The 14248-nt window shown below is 41.9% G+C and overlaps 1 long non-coding RNA gene across 1 annotated transcript; it reads left to right on the top strand.

The window, feature by feature from the left end:
- The first annotated feature begins 11962 nt into the window (after nt 1-11962).
- Nucleotides 11963-12399, top strand: LOC144825177 (uncharacterized). The gene is made up of 3 exons (XR_013609319.1): nt 11963-12015; nt 12118-12218; nt 12323-12399. It is a non-coding gene; the product is annotated as an uncharacterized LOC144825177 (long non-coding RNA).
- Nucleotides 12400-14248: the final 1849 nt, after the last annotated feature.

Here is a 14248-nt window from a genome sequence, read left to right as displayed (position 1 = left end):
TAAAAAACAAAAATTTGCAATATAATAACACATAGAGCGGGAGAAAACAGAGTAGTGATGAAATAGCTAGAAATAGCTACTACTACTCACCAAGCCCGGGGATCTCGATGCAGAGCACGTCCAGCAAGTCGCGTTCCCGGTCCAGGAGATCCGTCCAGCGGTGGGTGACCTGGTTGTAGGTGCGCCGGACCCCAGAGTTTTCAAACATTGCCCGGCACACCTTCTCCCACCGCTTCGGGCGCTCCTGGAGCCCGTAGCCGCTAGCTATCTTGCCGCCTCCCATGATGGTCCTGGGGAGGCGGCGCTGGACATAAAAGACTAGTGCGGCCACCTCCTCCGCACTAAAAATCTCCCGAGCTATAACTTGCTCCACCCTCAAACGCCCGCACGGGAGCCGGGCACGGGGAGCGGGACCCTTCCCTTTCGCGGGCTGCTTCCCGGCTCCCTTTACCATGGTCTGGGCAGAAAGGAAGGTAAATAATAAAGAAGAAATAGAATAGGGAAGAAGAAAAGAAAAGAGTTTAAAAAAGTAGTTTAAAATTAACCAAAAGTAGCAGAAAACACAAAAATATAGAGCTAGAAAAATAGAGGGATAGATAATAAGTAAAATAGATAAAAAAAACTTCAAACAAGCAAAGGATGGCAGAGATTGACAGAGGATACAGAAAGCATGCCCAGAACCATAGCAATGAATGAAAAACAAGATGGCCGCGCCCGTTCACGACCGCGTGGGTAAGTTTGCGCGAGATTTCCCCCGCGATCACACACGAACATGTACTAGCGAGCCGCACACTTTGCGAGATTACACATAGCACCCGGAAATGGAATTACGTCACGCAAACAAGATGGCCGCGCCCATGTACGACCGCTAGGGTAAGTTCGCAAATGTTGCGCTACAAGCGGTTTGCGAACACGCAAAAAATCACGTGAACAAACACGCCGCAAAAAAAATAAATTGTGTATTTGCACGAATTTGCGGCTTCCGAAATCGATCTCGCCCGAATTCGCGCCCCGCGAATCGCGAGACATTGCAGAAAAACGATTTTTGCAAAACTGAAAGCACTCAGCAGGTGCAAAAGTTCAATCTTATCATTAGTAACCATTCCCTCTAGTGCTTCCTGAGGGGCCCCTCCAGAGTTCAGTTGCCTACTTGCAACTATTCTATGACCCTGCTCTGACCCTCACAGCAGGCTCAGAGAATAGCTACAAGTATGCCACAAAGGTCCTGCTAAAAAAAATTAGACTGCAACAGAAAGCAATTACAGATAAGGAAGCAGGTGCCAGACTGGAAGTTCAAATTCAGTGACACATTAATCAATCAGCCGCTAATTTATTCATGTCAGTTGAGGCAGGGCAGGTGTGCTTTTCCCCCCATAATCTACAGTGATGAAACAGAGGGTGGCATGGGTGAGCCAGAGGGTGGCAGTGGTGAAACAGAGGGTGGCAGTGGTGAAAAAGAGGGTGCTGTGATGAACCAGACGTAGAAACACGACCGTTGCTACCCAACAAGTAAGTTCGCGTTTGCGAACTGGTAAAAAACCCTCGCGAAATGGCAGAAACACTTGCGAACCCCAAAAAAATAATAATAATTCGCGAGAGTTCGCGAATTTTGCGGATTGCGAATCCGTAAATACGCAATTTCACGGATTGCGAATCCGCAAAATTCGCCCATACTTATAAATATCATGTAATTTCCTCCTATTACTTCCTGCATTAACATTAAATGAAATAACGCTCAATATATATCTCTGTCATAGGACCCCCTACTCCGTACATAATTATATCAAGCATTTCCAAATGTGGTTACTGTGGTATTCTAGATTGTAGAAGGTTGATGTTAGAATAGTCATATGTCATGAGAATGTGGGGCATTGGTGGAGCGATTGACGAGGAGACCAGTTGGCTTCTGCTGGTCTCCCTGTGTATGGTAAGCTTTCTGGAAATAAATCCTGTAATTTGGACCTGCGTCTCTTCTTTTATTTACAACACCAATACTGGCGATGATTGGGATACAGATTTTCTTTTTCTCGAAGACAGCGTTCACTAGATGTTAAGAGATTAACTGCTTTTTGGGCTTCAGAACTGTACTTCACCATTTTGACATTCAGTACATGATCTACGCTTGGTAATGTATTCTTCTTTTACCAAATTTTCCATTGTGGCTTAATTCCTTTTTAACCTAGCGCTTCGTCTTAACTTGCGCTGACGGTTAAAAGTAGAATATTGCCTCATTTTATCTCTTGTGGAGTTATTCGTTTCCGACATTGGATAACTGTGGAACGTAATGTCATGTAGATCGACTTACTTTTGCCGTTTCTCTCGACGGCATTATCGAGCGGTGTTGAAACGTTGCAGGCATTGTTTGAATTTCTCGTGCATGCGCCACTCTTTAGATTGTTTGTGCGGGCGCCATCCAGTTCTTCTGAAGCTCTCTCTTCCCGAGAATCTTCGCAGCGGTGTCTTCTGGGATTGTAGCTCTGACCTCACGTCGCTCACACAACACGCATTACGTGCAGCCATCCTTGATTTCTCAGCTTTGGAGTTAATTTCAACCGGATTTGCCGATTTTGCTTTGGAAAATATCCAAAAGTGTTAAAACCTCTTAAATAAGTCATTTCTTCCATATTTTTTATACGGGAACATTCTTTCTAAGCATTATTGTTCTCTTACTCATTTCTGCGATTCAAAATACAAGGTATTGTTTTATTATTATTACCATTTTCAGTTTATATTCTTGACTTATTTACAAGCTTACAATTTCTACCATGTCCAACATTGCTGCACCACCACATTTTTTACAAGTTGCTGGACAGCCAAATATAGAATGGGACTTAATGGTTTCCCATGTTTTTGGCTTATGTGGATGTTTTAAAAAAAGATGGTTTTTCAGCCAAAAGGAAACTTGCTTTATTAAGACATTGTTTAGGTGGTGCAGGCATAAAGGAATTTGATAACTTACCACCAATTGAAGAAGCATGCCCAAAAAGTGGACGAATCTATTGAGGACTATGTATCGGCATTACGCTCTCTAGCTTGTTCATGTGCTTTTGAAACTATTTCTTATGAACAAGTACTTAGAGACCACATAAAGATGAAAACTAAAAGTAAAAAGATTCAAGAAAGACTGTGGTTGGGTACAGAATCTGCTCTCAGTGCAGTCATTAATATTGCCAAAGGAATCGAACAGTCTGAATTACTTGTGTCTGAAAAAAGGAATCAATCTGCTAAAGTATTAAGCACGGAACCAGAAGTTTTATTAGTAAAGAACCAAACAAATGATCCCAAGAAGGACTATCTCAAAAAAGAGGTGGAAATAAAACATGTTGATAATAAGACCTTTTTCAAAAGGAATTCCATTGTTTGTTATAGGTGTGGTAGTTCTAACCATGTGGGTAATTTTAAGGGATGTCCAGCATGGGACAAAGTTTGCATGAAGTGTAAAAAAAGGGTCACTTCAGTAATGTATGCCGTTCTTTTCAGAGGGTTAATTATATTTTACAAGAAGAAGAAGAGGTGTTGCATGGATTAAATTGTATTTTTTTCTGTGAACAAATCAGAATGTAAGAAATTTCCCTCATGTGTTATTAACGTCAATGGTAAACCAGTTAAATTGATGGTAGATTCATGTTTATGGCACACCATCGATGGGGACAAAATTTTTAAAGAGACATGGGGTGGATGTGAGTTGTATCTTCCTGATGTTCAACCGGGAGGGTACTCAGGCCATAGAATAGATCTTGAAGGATATTTTTGCGGGACATCGAATTCATGGGTAAAAAAGTCAATGGTAAAGTGTATGTAGCATCTTAATGTGTATCAATTCTTGGTTGGCCACACCAACAAGAACTAGGAATACAACTTGACCCAAATGCATCTGTTCCTGTCAGTGTAGGTCCCTTTTGTAGTTCTTCCAGAAAGGATGGTGCTATAAGTACTGTTGTTCCTCAAAGTGACCAGAATATTAACAATGAATCATGTATCACTAATATAAAGTCTAAATACCCCAAAGTGTTTGAAGATACTCTAGGTAAATATGTTGGTTTTCAACATAAAATTATTCTAAATGATGGCGCCATCCCAGTTAGACACAAAGTTAGAAATGTTCCGTTGACCTAAAGGCCTAAACTCAAAGAAATGCTAAATGATTTGGTTTCCAAAGAAATCATTCAACCTATTGAATCCTCCCCATTGGTTTCCCCCATTGTTTTATCGCTCAAAAGCTCTGGAGAGCTCCGCTTGTGTGTGGACCTCCGCAGCTTGAATACTGAGATCTGGGTACATAAGCCCCCCTTTCTAAATATCCATGAATTAATTTCCACTCTGGCCAATGCTACTGTTTTCTCTACTGTTGATTTAGGTAGTGCTTATCATCAAGTGGAATTGCACGAAGAGTCTAAAAAACTCACTGTTTTTGTTACTCCTGACGGCATGTTTCCATTTTCACGAATGCCATTTGGATTAGCAAGCGCAGCCTCAGTATTTCAACGTCTTATGAAAGAGTTGTTAGAAGCTTGCAAAGAAGCGATCGCCTTTCAAGACGACATCTTAATATTTGGTAGTGACTGTGTGGAACATGATAAGAACTTGGATTCGGTCCTACAGAGAATTCAGATGAAAGGTTTAACTCTGAAACTTACCAAATACAAATTTAGACAAGATAAAGTAGAGTATTTAGGCCACGAAATATCCTCAGAGGGAATCAAACTGAAAGTCAATCATGTAAAGAGTATTACTATGGCAGCTACTCCTACTTCTAAGGAACAACTTTTGTCATTCTTAGGTCTAACTGAATTTTATGGTAAATTTGTTCAAAATTATTCAACTATTGTGCATCCTCTACACAGTTTGTTAAAGATAAATGTGGAATTTGTGTGGGGTAAAGAGCAACAAGACTCTTTTGATATTTTGAAGAACAAAATTACAGTTGCTCCATTTTTAAAACCATTTAAAGTCGGTAAAGAATGCATAGTTTGTGTGGATGGCAGCAATGTTGGGCTTGGGGCTAAGTTGATGCAAAAAGATAAAGAGGGTGAATATGTAGTGTCTTATGCTTCTAGATCTCTTCGAGACTCTGAATTTAATTATTCCACCATCGAAAAAGAATTACTTGCATTCACATGGGCAGCTCGGCATTTTCGCCAATTTCTATGGGGTACAAAATTTTCATTGAGGACAGACCACAAACCTCTTGTCAATATGTTGTCAGCTGGAGGAGGCAGGATGCTCACAGCACGTTTAGCAAGATTAGCGGCAAAATTGCAAGAGTTTCGATGCAAGGTGATGTATGTTCCTGGTCCGTCCAATGTTCATGGGGACTGTATGTCACGTTTTCCCATTATGAAAGATGTTGGTTCTTCTTTTAGTGAAGAATGTGATGTAGCATTTACTGTGGATGATGTCAATTTCATTTTTTCGAGAGGAGATTTCTAATCACATTTCTGAGTCTAAATGGTTTGAAGCGATGGAACAGGATAGCATTTTAAAAGAAGTTCAGGTGTTTTTAAATAAAGGGTGGCCTAAGGGAAGGACATTGAGTGGTGATTTGGCTTCATTTTGGAAAGTGAAGGATGAGCTTATGCTTAACCATGGTATGTTAATAAGATCTGACAAAATTATTCCTCCTAAAGATCTTTGAGAACTTATTTGCAAGTTAGCCCATGAAGGTCATATGGGTATGTCTACTATGAAGAGAAGAATTAGGGAGTTCCAGGGTTAGATGGCATGGTAGACAGGTGGGTCAGGAATTGTTCTCCATGTTCTTTAAGCGATAAATCTGCCAAAGCATTATCTGTTGGAGTTACTCCCATTGAATTTGCCCAAGGGCCTTGGAGGAAGTTGGGCATTGATATCATTGGACCTTTTAATTATCAATCAGGCCAAGAATTATTTGCATTGGTTTTGATTGACTATTTTTCTAAATGGCCCGAATTAAAGATCGTGGAAAAAGTTTGTGCAGAGAATGTGGTTGAATTTTGGGAGGCAGTATTCTGTAGAGAGGGCTTACCTGAAGAAATTATTTCCGACAATGGGCCGCAATTCAAAAGCAAGGAATTTGAATTTTTTATTTCTAGTTGTAATATTGTACATATTGTACATGAAAGAGTCTCTAATTATTTCCCACAAGCCAATGGCCAAACTGAAAGGTTTAACAGGGTAGTAAAAGAATCCTGTCAATTGGCTATCAAAGGTGGGTTGAAATGGAGAAAAGCGTTACAGGCCACTTTATTAACATATCACACCTCTCCCATTTCTGTTACTGGTCTTTCACCTTTTGAAATGTTGCGTGGCAGGAAACCTGGGTCTAAGCTTATGCTGTGGTGGTTGAAATCCAAGAATTCTTACGATTCAAAGATTGATTTTGATGAAGTTAGGGAGCGTGTTAAAAAGTATCATGAGAAAATGATACAAAGCAACAAAAAGAAAGAGTCCAATGTTTCTAGATTAAGAGTGGGTGATCGGGTTGGTGTGAAGTTTGGTGGACAGGTCAATAGAAGGCAGGCTAAAGGGTCTGAACCTGTGAAAATTACAGAGTTATTTAGCAAGGCAGTCAGAGTTGAAGGGGGAAAAATTTGGAATTTTAGACGTATCTCAGTGTGAAATTCACATGCATCAAGTGATTCTTCATTTGATAATTCCAATTTACAAGCTGTTCAAGTCAATCTTTCAAAATCTGCTTCTGATAATTCCATTGACAATATGAATGGTTTACCAGGTTTTCATGAAGCTTTTGATTATTTGGAACCTCAAAAGAATTTTGATGATGTAATTGTTCCTGCTGGTCACAATTCTAGTTTTGATAATATTGGCAATTCCAATATCAATCAAGAGATTGATGTCTCTAGGAAAAGTGCATGTGTCAAGCATGCTCCTCTTAAGCTCAAAGACTTTGTTCGTTTTAGGGTTTTTTTTGGATTTTTTTTGTTTAGTTTCTTACATATATGGGTTTTTTTTGGTTTTTTTGGGGGGGATATTTTTAAAAGGGGGTAGGTGTGTGGTATTCTAGATTATAGAGGGTTGATGTTAGAATAGTCATATGTCATGAGAATTTGGGGCATTGGTGGAGCGGTTGACGAGGAGACCAGTTGGCTTCTGCTGGTCTCCCTGTGGATGTTAAGCTGTTCTTCTTTCTGAAAATAAATCCTGTAATTTGGACCTGCGTCTCATCTTTTATTTACAACACCAATACTGGCGATGATTGGGATACAGATTTTTTTTTTTTCTCGAAGACAGCGTTCACTGGATCTTAAGAGTCTTTTGTATTTATTGTACCGCCCTATATAAGTTTAAGACTATATTGGTATACTGTTCATTGAATATTATTCTATGCAACTCTCTTTCTAACCTTTTTTATCTTATCTTTGCCTAGATACTGGTGCTCCACCGATATTAATATATAATGGCCCATTGCAAACATTTGTTTTTTCTGAAGAAGATTTCTCTACACTGGTAGGTACCAGTGTATCTTTCAGCAATAGTTTAACATCAAACCCCCAAAGTAACACTGATGTAGGTAAACTTTCCAATCTACAGAAAAAATTAACTAGGATAGAAGCCCACGGAGAGTTCATGCTCAATTACTTAAAAGCCGGGATTATCCCATTGGTATTAAGAGTTAGGAATATTCCCGTACTCTTTATAGATGTTAAATCATTCTTACTCAAGTGGAGCATGATAGCTAGCAGATGTTCCCGTGAACTCATGATTCTGATCACAGCCACACCAAAAGAATTAGCTTCAGCCATAAAAAAAGAGATAGAGGAATTAGAAGAAAAAATAAAGAAATCAACTACAATAGAAGAAGCTGATAAACAATTGGAGGCAGTTAAAAAAGATATTTTGTCCTTCATGGAATATTTGACCAAAAGGAAAAATGATAAATTCACGAAGGGCAAAAGGTTCTATACCCTAGAACGTACATATCCTTATCTGGGTGAGACCTTTTACAAAATAGATCATCACCAAGAAGAATCCAACTATAACTTTCAAAAGATCAATACGTTCTCTGATTCTTCTGATCCTGACTCCGATGGAGAAGGCAATTTAAATTATCATGAGGAAGGACCATACAATCCCCAAAACAGGCGCAGAAACATACGTCAGCCTTTTTTAGGCCATCGCAGTGCCAGACGGGGACGTCAGAGAGTAAGGTTTCAGCCCCAATCCAGGGGCCATTATCAGAATCACCAGAACCACCAGTATCCCCAGGAACCTCATCATTACCTGGAGACCCGCAGCAAACAGTACCAAAGACAATGGATGTAATACCCATTTTTAATCTGTCAACACACAACTTAGATGCTGCGGATTTATCCCTTCTAACAAAAGGACTCTCATTGGTTCCTCACTCCAAGGTTGATTTATTTGAATTGCATCAGGACATTCATTCTTTTTTTAGAAAGATAAGATTACATTTTTTTTTCATGAATAGGGAAGAGACAAACCAAGACAATAGAGTAGAAAATATAGTGGCTCTACCGTCAACCTTTACACCCACAGTGGACCAAGTTGGCCCTGAAATAGCCATCTTTGAAAAAGTGGTTCTTAACAAATTACAACAAACCCTTCGGTTTGTGCCCAAACCCAGATACAACATCTCTAAAGAAGAGCATGTTGCCCTTAATGCATTGAAAAATAACAAATCTATCGTCATAAAGAGCAGTGACAAGGGAGGAGGTATAGTCCTTATGGACTCGATAAAATATGAGACACATATGCTAAAAATGCTCAATGATCCTGTCTTTTACAAAAAAATAACAATAAATCCTACAGAGAGAGTTATCAAGGCTATTCAAAAAATTTCGGTACAAAAGGGGGTGGTGATGGACGGAGCATCTGAACCAATCAAACACTCACACCCAGTCAAAAGATCTGGGTTTAATCCATCACCGTTCTTTAGCCCACTCTGCCACCCCAGTTCAGACATGGCTATATGCAAATCAGTCTGACCCTGTGCCTCATGGGAACAGTCCAGCCCGAACTGCCAAGCCATGCCTTCCCTGGACCGGAAACAAGCTTCCGAGGACCGGTTTCTGGCATTGCAGCCTTCTTCAGCCCAGCTTGCTTGAATCCAGTGGCAAAGTGAGCAAGGGGCTCACGTCTGAGCGTACCCTGCCACACTTATGGCGGCCAAAAGCGGTACAAAAGGGGGTGGTGATGGACGGAGCATCTGAACCAATCAAACACTCACACCCAGTCAAAAGATCTGGGTTTAATCCATCACCGTTCTTAAGCCCACTCTGCCACCCCAGTTCAGACATGGCTATATGCAAATCAGTCTGACCCTGTGCCTCATGGGAACAGTCCAGCCCGAACTGCCTAGCCATGCCTTCCCTGGACCGGAAACAAGCTTCCGAGGACCGGTTTCTGGCATTGCAGCCTTCTTCAGCCCGGCTTGCTTGAATCCAGTGGCAAAGTGAGCAAGGGACTCAGGGTCAGACTGATTTGCATATAGCCATGTCTGAACTGGGGTGGCAGAGTGGGCTAAAGAACGGTGATGGATTAAACCCAGATCTTTTGACTGGGTGTGAGTGTTTGATTGATTCAGATGCTCCGTCCATCACCACCCCCTTTTGTGCCGCTTTTGGCCGCCATAAGTGTGGCAGGGTATGCTCAGACGTGAGTCCCTTGCTCACTTTGCCACTGGATTCAAGCAAGCCGGGCTGAAGACGGCTGGAATGCCAGAAACCGGTCCTCGGAGGCTTGTTTCCGGTCCAGGGAAGACATGGCTTGGCAGTTCGGGCTGATTTGTTCCCATGAGGCACAGGGTCAGACTGATTTGCATATAGCCATGTCTGAACTGGGGTGGCAGAGTGGGCTAAAGAACGGTGATGGATTAAACCCAGATCTTTTGACTGGGTGTGAGTGTTTGATTGATTCAGATGCTCCGTCCATCACCACCCCCTTTTGTGCCATTCAAAAAATTACAACAAGAGCACTAAATGCAGAAATCATTAATAAAAAAGAGTATGACTTTTTAAATAAGTCAGAGAAAAATGTTTCTTGCAACTATGGGGTGCCTAAAGTACATAAAAATCAACAGGACCCTCCATATCGTCCCATTGTTTCCACAATAGGTACCCCTACTGAAGCCATTTCTAAATACCTTGACAACACCCTGAGACCCTATATCCCCTTAACACCATCTTACATCAAGGACACCGGGAATATAATAACTAAGGTGGAAAATCTCCCTTTTAACCAATATAGTGACATTCTAGTCACTTTAGACATCGAATCACTATATAGCAACATCCCTCAATCAGAAGCCATAGATGCGACTATGTGGTTCATAGATGAATACTGTATACCTTGCTCCAAATCGTTCATTCGTGAATGTCTCTCAATAGTTCTTAAAGAGAACGTCTTCGAGTTTGGTGGCTATATGTATCAACAAACGAAGGGTGTGAGCATGCGGGCAGCCATGGCTCCATCGATAGCGAATATATACATGGCGCTCTTCGAATCTAAATACATTTACAATGAAATTGCCCCTTTCTTTGAGTCTGTTTCCCATTGGTACCGTTACATTGATGACATCTTTTTGTGTGGACCAATGGGGAACAGACCTTACAAGAATTTCTCAGTTGGCTCAACCTCACTGACACCAACCTTCGCTTTACTGCCCACATCAATTCATCACAAGTAGAGTTCTTTAATATTTACATCAGACATAACTCCAACACACTTGAAGTGGACTTGTTCACCAAACCTACGGCGATGAATACCCTCCTTCATTTTACAAGCTACCATCCGAGGAGCCAGAAGGACAGTATCCCGTTCTCCCAGTTCCTCAGGGTAAGACGGAACTGTACTAATTTGAAGGACTATGATAATCAATCTACCACAATGAAGAAAAAATTCCTTGAACGAGGCTATCCCCATCGCCTCGTCAGGGAAGCATACAAAAGAGCACAGTTTTACGATCGAGACGCTTTACTCAAGTCTCAAAAACAAAAGCAGGAACCCAAGTTGGTGTACATAACTAAGCACTCCACTTTAGATGCCACTGTAAGACAAGTCATTAATGCCAACTGGCATCTGCTAAATGGTGATCAGATGCAAAAAAAGCTAGAAAAACCAATGTTCGCACACCGCCGTAACAAGAACTTGAAGGATCTGATAGTTCGATCACGCTATACGGAATCGACTAGCAACCCCCCTTTCATACAGAAATCAATAGACGGGACCAACCATGTGAGAGGCACTTCACGATGCGGTTCTTGTCAGTCATGTGACAGCATCCTCACAGGAGAATCATTTGTCTTTAATCAATTTAACATTCAGGCCAAAGAATTATGGACATGTAACACACGCAACATAGTTTATTTGATCATATGACCATGCAACTTGGGCTATGTAGGGGAAACGTCGCAATGAAAACACGACTGACCGAGCAAAGATCTGCTATCAAAACACTGAAATATACAGCCCCATTAGTTAGCCATTTTTCCGAATTCAAACACTCTCCCTCAGATATCAAATGGCGGATTTTGGAGAAAATCCACATTTCAAACAGCAATGGCGGAGACAAAATCCGGAAAAAGAAAGAAGTATTCTGGATATTTTCCCTGGGCACTTTTACCAACGGGTTAAACAACGAACTACCCTGGGAAAATGCAATTACATAAAACCATACTGTATGTGAACCCCTTCTCCCCCCCCCCACCCATTTGCAGTTTGGTATCTGATTCCCATGGCTTTCTGATATACATTACTCAAAAGTATAGCCACCCATGGACATTTATGAGGCCTTTTATTTTCCCGCCACCTCCAGTATTGAAACTCTGACTGCTGTGTGCCCCTGGGCGACAGCGAGGGCATCACATGTTGTTACGCATCTTTTTTCTTTAAACAATAATTAATGGATGCATATTACTTTAAGAGGTGGGATAGGCCGCCCTAGTCACCTATACCTATGCGGGGTATATAAGCGAATCATCTGCGCGGTATCAATTTTGATTCATTTTGACGGAACACGAGACGCCACTCCAGCCGGCAATGCGTATCTTAACACAGGTAATGGCCGCATACCCTTCTCTTCTACGAGATAGACGGCGAGCAACACGAGGCATGGGTTCGGTGTATTGTTTTATGCACCGTCTGTTTTTCCAATTTCAGATAACCGGTATTTTATCGCTTGCAACCGCACCTGGACAATTACGGGCCCCAGCTGCATTCATAGTTCGTTAACAGCCGGTCTGCTCTGTACACCATATCAGGTAAATGGGACACATCGACAAAACTAAAGAAACCCGCAGTATGGGTTTGTTGCAATGTCTCATACCCCGTTTGTCTCTAACCGGCACCTTATTTTTTATCGCAGTGCTTGAACAACCACGGGTCCTAGTGACATACACATTTCATCAATAGCCGTTTGTTCTGCAAACCACATTGGGAGGGAGGGCGAGGGGTGGGAGAAACGTAGACCAGAATTGTTTTTGAGTGTGAAAAAGGCCGCTTTATTAGAAACAGGTGCACATTACAATTATAAAACCTCGGCAACGCCTTACAAAACTAACCCTCACTAAATAAATAATTAACTACAGACCCCTCCCCTCACCCCCTCCCCTAAAATTCTTTGACCCCTCCCCCACCCAACAATACAGCATTACAACATTACAACAACAATATAAACATAACATCACCAATAAACATTACGTCATTAATTCAATCATTACGTCATCATTTAACCCCTTTATTCATCAAAACCCCAATCACATATTGCAAGCCAGGCCCTCTTTAACCATAAACCCTGCCTGACCCTTCACTCCTGCCAATACCCCCCAAAACCTGAACGGTCAAACAAAGACCAACTTCCCCTGAACCTGTCAATCAAAACATCAATCCAATACTCATCAAACAATCTACCATAAACAGCACCGGGGCAACCAAAAACCCCGCCAGCACCTGTTCCTAGCGACAATAGAATCACAAGAAAAAACCCCCTGCACACCTGAAACTAAGAAAACAGCCCTAAAATATTCAAAAAGGGAAGAAAAAATTCCAACGAGACAAAACTTTCGGGGAAAGAAAAAACCCAAGAAAAGAGAATAATAATAAAAATAGGAGGGAGGGAGGGACAAAAAACGCTACAGCCCTCCTAGCCACCAGGTCACCAAACCTAAAATGGTGGCTAGGGGGCGGAGAAAGGAGGGTTTATAATTGGGCTGGCCAATCCTACTAGGCCAGCCCAAATCTAGAACCTTCTGGCGCCTACTCCATACAAACCCCTCGTGACCCTCCCAAACCGCCCGGGGGAGGAGACCTCCCTTCGGTCAGCTCCCTCCCCCAAGCCCCCCTTAGGAGGGAGGGCGAGGGGTGGGAGAAACGTAGACCAGAATTGTTTTTGAGTGTGAAAAAGGCCGCTTTATTAGAAACAGGTGCACATTACAATTATAAAACCTCGGCAACGCCTTACAAAACTAACCCTCACTAAATAAATAATTAACTACAGACCCCTCCCCCCACCCCCTCCCCTAAAATTCTTTGACCCCTCCCCCACCCAACAATACAGCATTACAACATTACAACAACAATATAAACATAACATCATCAATAAACATTACGTCATTAATTCAATCATTACGTCATCATTTAACCCCTTTATTCATCAAAACCCCAATCACATATTGCAAGCCAGGCCCTCTTTAACCATAAACCCTGCCTGACCCTTCACTCCTGCCAATACCCCCCAAAACCTGAACGGTCAAACAAAGACCAACTTCCCCTGAACCTGTCAATCAAAACATCAATCCAATACTCATCAAACAATCTACCATAAACAGCACCGGGGCAACCAAAAACCCCGCCACCCAGAAAGGAAGGAGGGGGAGGGAAACTACACCACCTCCCTTTCTGCCCCCCCCACCGGAAAATGAAACAGAACCGAACCAACCTTAACGGTGCATAGCTAGCGAACGCGCCAAAACCTCACGTAATTCCAACAAGTATAGGTCCATCCCCACTCTGGACAGGTGAACACCATCATCTCGAAAGAATTCCACAGTCTCAAACTTAATTTCCCTATGGGAAATCCTACTAAAGCCAAGACCACGGCAGCAGCGCGACACCTCCGAATTGACTTTCTTCCTAGCCCTGTCCACCGCCTTGGGGTTGACCGCTCCTCTCCAGATCCTACGCGGTATTAATTCAGTCCAATAGACATGGCACCCAGCCCAAAGCTCTTTGATAAGGCCCAAATCCTTCTTAATAGCCCGTAGTAACACCACACCCTTGGTAGCGCAAAGAT

This window comes from Lissotriton helveticus, chromosome 3_1 (genome assembly GCF_964261635.1).
Source record: "Lissotriton helveticus chromosome 3_1, aLisHel1.1, whole genome shotgun sequence".
Taxonomy (NCBI): domain Eukaryota; kingdom Metazoa; phylum Chordata; class Amphibia; order Caudata; family Salamandridae; genus Lissotriton; species Lissotriton helveticus.
Note: the sequence above shows the minus strand (reverse complement) of the source record. Positions and strands in the feature narration are given on the sequence as shown.